Source organism: Coptis chinensis, chromosome 1, assembly GCF_015680905.1.
Source record: "Coptis chinensis isolate HL-2020 chromosome 1, ASM1568090v1, whole genome shotgun sequence".
NCBI classification, from domain to species: domain Eukaryota; kingdom Viridiplantae; phylum Streptophyta; class Magnoliopsida; order Ranunculales; family Ranunculaceae; genus Coptis; species Coptis chinensis.
In genome coordinates this window covers 34,757,844-34,765,683 of record NC_141456.1, presented here as the reverse complement: position 1 = coordinate 34,765,683, position 7,840 = coordinate 34,757,844, and the positions used below count along the sequence as shown (strand labels likewise).

At 36.1% G+C, this 7,840-nt stretch overlaps 1 long non-coding RNA gene and 1 pseudogene across 2 annotated transcripts; one reads left to right on the top strand and one right to left on the bottom strand.

Annotated features, from left to right (window-relative positions):
• Nucleotides 1-1,574: 1,574 nt before the first annotated feature.
• On the bottom strand, nucleotides 1,575-2,153 carry LOC147523655 (protein RETICULATA-RELATED 2, chloroplastic pseudogene; annotated as a pseudogene).
• A 1,543-nt stretch (nucleotides 2,154-3,696) lies between these two features.
• On the top strand, nucleotides 3,697-6,411 carry LOC147523654 (uncharacterized). Of its 2 annotated transcripts, none has more exons than XR_015216809.1 (4): nucleotides 3,697-3,802; nucleotides 4,187-4,407; nucleotides 4,496-4,561; nucleotides 6,353-6,411. It is a non-coding gene; the product is annotated as an uncharacterized LOC147523654 (long non-coding RNA). The 2 variants fall into 2 exon arrangements; XR_015216813.1 differs by having other exon boundaries at nucleotides 6,338-6,411.
• Nucleotides 6,412-7,840: the final 1,429 nt, after the last annotated feature.

The window sequence follows — 7,840 nt, the reverse complement described above, 5'->3', positions numbered from 1 at the left end:
CTTTATTTTATTTTCTCACATTTAAAAGTTTTACTAGAAAAATATATAGATAGTGAAAGATATATAGTTATAAAAGAGCTTAAACCCTAAGTTAAACCCTACAATTAGTTCAGTTTTCTCACATTTGCAATTACTTAGACCTTTGTTTTTAGGGTAAATCTAGTCTGGGCCACTCACACAAAGAGGTGAGGGTGTATTTCAACAAAAAAGTACTGATCCAAAGGCCCATACATCTCGCGCACTGAAGACATGCTCATATAGCTCCTTAGACCTTTGTTTTTAAGCTCTAGTTTTCTTTATGTACAGTACAAACAATATTTTCTTGCTAATACTTAAAACACAATATTTATCTCTAAATGTAACTTTATTAACAATGGTAATTTCTATTATTGATTTTATGAGTATCAGGTGAAGGCAGTAGCAAATATCACTATGGCAAGGAGTGTGTATGCACCTTTGCATTTCGATGTCTTTCATCCACTTCTCAACTTTTTAGGATGGTAACGCTTGGTTCAATTCCGTTTTCATCCATTGCTTTACAAGCACTCACTCTAGGACTTCTGTGCGCCATTGGTTTGCTAAAATCCTAAGAGCTTTTTATCTTTGATTTCAAAGCTCAGTGCTAGGTCCAAAATCTCCATTACTTCAAAGGAAAGACATTGCACAACGTGAAACTTACTACTGCTAATCCTTATCCAAAAAAAAAATACTACTGCTAATCACTGTCTAGAAGACGATTTAGAGATGTTCAAGTTCAAAAGAGAGAATGATCAAACCGGTGTGAGTGCAAAATCAAAGAGAAAAACCTCTGACAATATGCCAATCCCATTTCAGAGCAAATTAAGAGCTAACATTACCGATGTCTAATGAACTACATGTCATCCTACTCTACTTTCAGTTGCTGCAAGTCCGCAACGGAACAGCAGTGAATTTATAAGTGCTAAAAGCAATATGTTGTTTCTACATCTATTATGTACCAACTCATCATGAGGTTCTTACACTGCCCTATCTGTCTATACAAGGCTGAAGACATTTTGTCCTCCATACTTTGCTGCAATATGAGGTATACACTAGCAATATTTCAAATTACTCACACAAATCAATCTCAATGACATTAGCTAGAAATTCTAATAATGCTCAAACCTATATCGTACCATACTGTGGTACATGATGGATCACCCAGACTTCAGGGTTTCATCAATGTGGTCTGCAAGTTTAAGATATTGGGAATGGATCAATTTGGTTCATATATGCTCTCATGCATCAGAATAGCAGTACTCAATTTAACTAAAGTTTATCAAATTCTATGAAAAGACGTAACATATTTCCATTTAGAGTTAACTAGTATTAACACCCACCCACCCCACCCACCCCCATACACACAAAAAAAAAATCAATTTGGGTCATCTAGTAGGGGGGTAATACTAGTTAACCCTTCCATTTATTCACATAATAACAAACCAATATTCATCAAAACAGAACTACTAGCTATTGTGCATAAAATACAACAACATAACTGGTCCTTTCTCAATACAAGGCCTTTCTTCATCTGAACTTTCTCAAGACAAGATTGATCAAATAAAAAAAGCAGATGTGAGTGCTCGCACTAGTTTACCTGACTTTTCGTCCTCTTCAGAATCCATCTTCCCATTATTGAGAACCTTCTGCAATCCCGTTAACCTTGCCAAGGTAAAAAACAAAACCCCACCAAGAACATTATTCAAAGACCTCAAAATCACAACCCACCCTTTAAACACCACAGACACCCCTTTCGCAAGAACAATCTCAATACCATTCAAAATCTGACACTTCAAATTACTACTCAAATCCATCTGAGCGGACCAAGTGAGTGCATTCAAAATGGTAGGTGGTGCTTTACTAGGTGTCTCAATATTAGGATCCATTTTCTTCCTCAACATAATCAATCCATTAGAAATCGCAGTCCCAAATAAACTCGCAGCAAATCCAACACAAGCAAACACTAGTCCCTTATAACCAAAATTAGGCGACAAGAAAAAATTCTTGATTGAACCAAGAAAACCTAATAAATTTAAACCGAAATCAAGGCAGATGCCATGTAACCTAAAAGACAACCAGAACCAAATAGTAATTTTTCCAATGTAACTGCTGAAAGTCTGAAAGAATTTTTCCATGTAAGCATAAGAAGCGCTCCGAACATAATTGAACAGATTACCACTTTTGGACCACCTATGCCTTTTACATTATGACCACTCCGACCACCACTGTTACCACCATCGTTGGAAATGTTAGCATTTTCCGTTACAATTATATGACCGAAGGATAGGGATATATTATTGACGTTTCGATTACTTCCGATGCAGGAGACGCAAGTTGATTTGTTGAATTGGAAAAAAGGGGGGTGTGACGACGGCATTTTTTATTTGTTGAATTGGAAAAAGGGGAGGTAAAATTTAGTGAGTTGTTGGATAGTGGGACGAGTGCCATTTGAGAAGGTGAAGGCTGCTCTGTAGGGTTTTGCTTCTTTTCAACCTGGCGACACTGACTCTACAACCGGGTACAGAGATCATCTCTGTAACCGTGTTATCGAGATGTGTGTGCGCCTCGATAATCTTTGTCTTCAGACTGACTATTAAATGCTAGCGGGGTAGCACCATGATACGGTGATACCTCTCTAAAAAAAACACGGTGCTACCTCTCTAAAAAAACAAAGAAACTGACCTTGGTAACCTATTCAACAAGTTTCGTCTCTCCATCTATGCGACTAAAGCTTTTCCAAACGAAAAAAAAAAAAAGACTAAAAGAGAAACTTTTCCACCCTTCCACTTTAAAATTAAGAGAGTGAAATTTTAATTGAAGTTCTTGTTCTACACTTTTTTTTAGATAGGTTTGTTATTTAAATTTATTAATTTATGTGTTGATGAAGTATGTGGGTTTGCATATTTGTTTGAAAGTCTAGAAAAAGAGATATGGAAGATATATTCTTGTCCGATAAATATAGCCTGGCCTGGCCAAAATCTATGATAGATTTATGTGTTTTATAGTTAATATTAATAATATATTTACTGGATAACTGCTAAGCAGAGGCTAGAGAAGAAAGAGGGAGAGATGGATTTGTAGATGGGGAGAAAGAGAGTTAGGGTTTGGTTGAGAGGGAGATGGAAGGAAGAAATGAGAGAGATAGGTGAGGCACAGATAGACAGAAACCAATTAACTTAGTTTTTGTCTGTAGACCCAAGAGAGACTCTTATTAATTTACAAAATTTGATTTGATTTTGAAAAAATACAATTTTTTTATTTTTTATTTTTTATTTTTTTACCGGTTGGGGTGGTATCCAGTTCGAATATCCACGTGGTCTGATAGTACGTTATTTGCCCCGCGTAACACAACGTGTTACCTTAGAACGACTCATTAATTATTAATCCGTGAGCGGAGCGAACATTTTGGGAGAAGGGGGGTTATGTGGACAAAACCAACTTTTGGTCATCATATCTTCCCAACTCTCCTTTTTCTCTCCCTCTCCAGACACTCTAAATCTCCACTCCTCCATCTTCTTCTCCCACTCCGCTCACCCCCACTGCTTAGCAGTATACTAGTTATTAATTAATCCAGCTGTTTCTTGTGGCCTTATTGAGGGCCCACATACTATTCCCAAAAGACTGTAGGGGTATTTAAAGGATTTCGTAAAAGGGGACACGCTCAAACAACAGGCACAGGAAAAAACATAAAGAAAAAAACAAGAAAATTTTTGTCCTCACTCTTCACTCTTTTCAGTCCTACTACTCTGCTCAGCTGAAGCTTCTTTTCTGAATGTCAACGAAGGTAGAAACTTTCCCTCTTCTCTTTACACTTTGTTCATATTTAGTTTGTTTTGTTTCTCTTTTTGTTTCTAGTTTCATTGCACAGTTACGTACATGCATAGAATCATAGAAAGAAAGCTAATAAAGTAATAAGAGGGGCCGGTTTTACTGTTTAAAACCTGCTACTTAAAGTCTTAAACCCCAACATGGATTCAAGTTTCCGACATATATGTTTACATTAAACCATTTTAAAGATGCCCAAAGCTTTCTTTGTCAAAAATATCGAAAAAGACTACGTTTTGCTTTGAAGAAAGTTGGTTTTAGACTTTTAGTTGCTGTATATATTTGAGGTGTTTAGATATGAATATAATATTATGTAACTTAATTTTATTCTGTTATGTTGCAGTTCAATGAGGTGGGAGGCAGTAGTGTATATGTTACTTATGTGTTTGACTAGGGAGGAAACCCTCTTAGTACCAGCTCTATTTGGTTTGAGATTGCTATTGTTTGTGCATTCAATCAAGAGTTACAGAGAATATGATTTGGAAGCCAGAACTATGGGTCGATGGTTGGTGGCTATTGGCGTGTTCTGTGGCCCTATTGGCTACACCGTTATACTTGTGCTATGTTAGTGTGTTTTTTTACACAATTTTTTTTTAAGGAATGTTTTGATTTTGATGATTTTTTAATAACTGATATTGGAAAATTGGTACAGATGTAGTTGAACATGGTTTGTTTGGAGAGAGGATTGCTGGCCTTACTCCAAGCTAGTTGTGCATTGGTAAGAAAATTGTTCATATCTCCTCTGTGCACAGTACATTTTTGTTAATGTGATTCACTTATTCCTTCTCGTTAGATTTTAGATGTGTAGTTGATATAACTCACTAGAAATAAATACGTAGTTGGACAAAATTAGGAGGGGATAAGGACGTTGCACCGAAGAGGTTGGGACACACTTTTGAATGTTTATATTCGACAACATCACCATATCTCTGCAGTTAATGCTCAGCTCATACCCTTGAGATGGTGAGAGCCAAGCCCACCTCTATGTGTAGGGAGGCAAATCCTTCCCTATTGCTCGAGGTTGAAATCATACTTGTTCGCATTGTCCTCTTAACTATTATACTGTCAAATGTCCATACATATTGACTACAATCACAGAAGTAGAGGTTAAGTACGGAATGGGAACTGAACAAAGTCCTTTTGCTGTTAGTGATCTGGTAACATTTGGATATACGGACTCTATTTCATAGAGTTAGCTAGATTCTGATCTGTCTTATGTGCCGAAACTGCTTTGAGTTGCATTAATTATCCCAGCAGAGTTAGTTGATCTTTTGTTTGTCCTCCAGGGTATAGTGATTTATGTGACCATGTGGGTGTATTGTATACATGAATAAATATTGTTTCCTAAATATACATATTAAAAGTCGGATATTGTTATCCAAATATGCTTCTTTGCATGATGAGTTGTGTGCTTTGCAAAACAGTGTTTCTAGTTATGATCTGCATTGGGATCTAAAGCCTAGATGACTAGACCACTAGTAATAATTAGTACCCTACTCCCTATTTGTTCAACCTCAGCTCCTTAATGCATCTCGTACTACTTGAATTGATGGGCTCCCATACAATGCTCAGTGACTTTATGTATGGCAAGATGTGTTTGTAGATAGGTCTAGTTGAACCTATGTGAATGTTAGTCTCGTTTAAAAAGGGGTGCAGGGACATGACATGACATTACCTTGGAAATAGTTCTTATAGTCATAACAGTGGACATTGTATAGCAAGGTGCAAATATTGGTCTAATATATAAGATTCAGGTTTAAGAAGCAGGCACTATAGTAAAATTATACTACTGTTAATGTGGAGGAAAGTTTGGAGAGAAAAGAGAGAAAAAGAGGCTACAGCCTTAGATAGTTTCATCCTTGTATCACTGCAATGTATTATATAAGAAAATAACGGGGTATTAAGTGGATGGAACTTCAACAGAAGCTAGGTCTAGAGGGAAGTTCTGAGCATTACAAGGGGGCTGCGACCTATACCCCCTCGGGAGATAATGTCCCTTAAAACTCTAGCACTGTGATCACGGTCCCTTGACTCATCAAAAGGTGTTTCTCTATGGTCTCTATCTTCCTAATTAACTATTGGTGCTTAACTGCAATAGGTTTAGTTCCACACTTCCGCCTGAGTTTAACACTCATCTACTACCTTTTTGGGGTAAACTTAATGCATTCAGCTGCTGCACAACCTTTAGATGAAGTGATTTCTTTCTAAATTCATCTGTTAATTACTAAAATAAGGTGACTTTCTTCAATAGAGAATTTGAAGTACTCTTAAATTTTATATACAAAAAAAATCAGGAAAAAATGGTGAAAGATGTTGTAGACAAGTGTGGCAAGCCCAGCACCCCTTCTGTATTCTGCTGAGGCAATTAAAGTGATACACTTAACATCTTTTAATATCCTTTAATTGTATCGTGTTTCTTATGTTTTTCTTATTTTAGTGGAATCAATTTGGACTTCAATTGCTATGCTCTCAAAATTCATTCTCTATACTATAGTTTATTCTGTTTCAGGGAGAGGTCGTAGTAGGACTAGTAGCTGTGCATTTACCTGCTTATGAAGATACAAGAGAATGATCAAGTATCTAGTCAGCAAATAAGTCAACAAAGACTATAACTAATTTCTGTTATGCTAGTGTATAAGTTTATGGCTGATTACATTATTCATTAGCATCTCAAATTCTCTCTTTAATGTCCGTAGAGTATAAATAGATTAATGTAAGTTCATTTGGGATTCAAGTTAATGAAATCATTTTATTTTCCATCATCTCATTTCTTTCAAGAATGTTTACATGGTATCAGAACCAAGGTCTTGCGACACCATTAATGGCGGTTGTGAAAGCTTAGTGGTTCTTGTTCTTTAATCATCATCTTCTTCTTCATTGAGGTAATTACTCAAATAGTTATCATTCATCAATCTAGTTTCAATGAAATTGTGTATTCATCTCAAAACTCAATTTCTTAGTTTATAAATTTTCAAATCTTGATCAATCATTCAAGTTTTCAAATCTCAATCATGGAAAATCAAAATTCTATTGCAATTGAAAAGTTAGTTGCTCAAATTGCGAGTCTTCAAGCTCAACTTTCATCACAAACTGCTCAAATGAGTCAAAACCAACAACCGATTGTTCACATTCAAAACATCCAGAACTACATTCCAATGAAACTGAATCGTGAGAATTATCTACCCTGGAAATCCCTTTTCATTCCATTTCTCAAAAGATTCAATCTACTACCTTATATTGATGGTTCATTATCATGTCCATCACAATACATTCTTGATAACGAAGGTGTATCTACAACTACTATCAATCCTCTTCACAGCGAATGGTTGAAAAATGATCAAATGTTACTAATTTGGATCAATGCGACAATATCAGAAAACTTGTTGCCATACATTGTTGGTTTTTCAACTTCAAAAGATCTATGGTGTGCTTTGGAATCGAGGTTTGCTTCGTATCAAAGGCTCGAATTCATCGGTTTCAAAGATAATCTTCAAGTTGTCAAGAAATAGTCTTACAATGTCAGAATATCTACAACATGTGAAACAAATTGCAGATGGCTTAGCTGAAGCTGGAAATACTATATCTGACAGTGATTTGGAATATCATATCTTCAAAGGTTTACCTTCTGATTATGCACCATTCATTACTTCAGTCAAAGTGAGATAAGAACCAGTAACAACTGATGAGCTTCATGGTCTTCTTTTGAGTGAAGAAATATCAGTTGAAGACAGGTCAAAAGGCATTCTATCTGAACCAACAAATCATGCTTTTGCTGCATTCAAACAAGGGTATGAATCAAATTCTGGTTCTAACAACTTTAGTGTTCAAGGACAAAGAGCACAAATGAATGGGCAAAGAGGAAGAGGTGTCTACAATAGTTTCAGAGGAAGGGGTAGAGGTAGAACAAGCAACTACAAGGGCAATAACTATAACCCAAACTACAACAATGCTTCCAGTTCTGCATCAACTACTTCTCAGTCACTACCAATGTCTACTC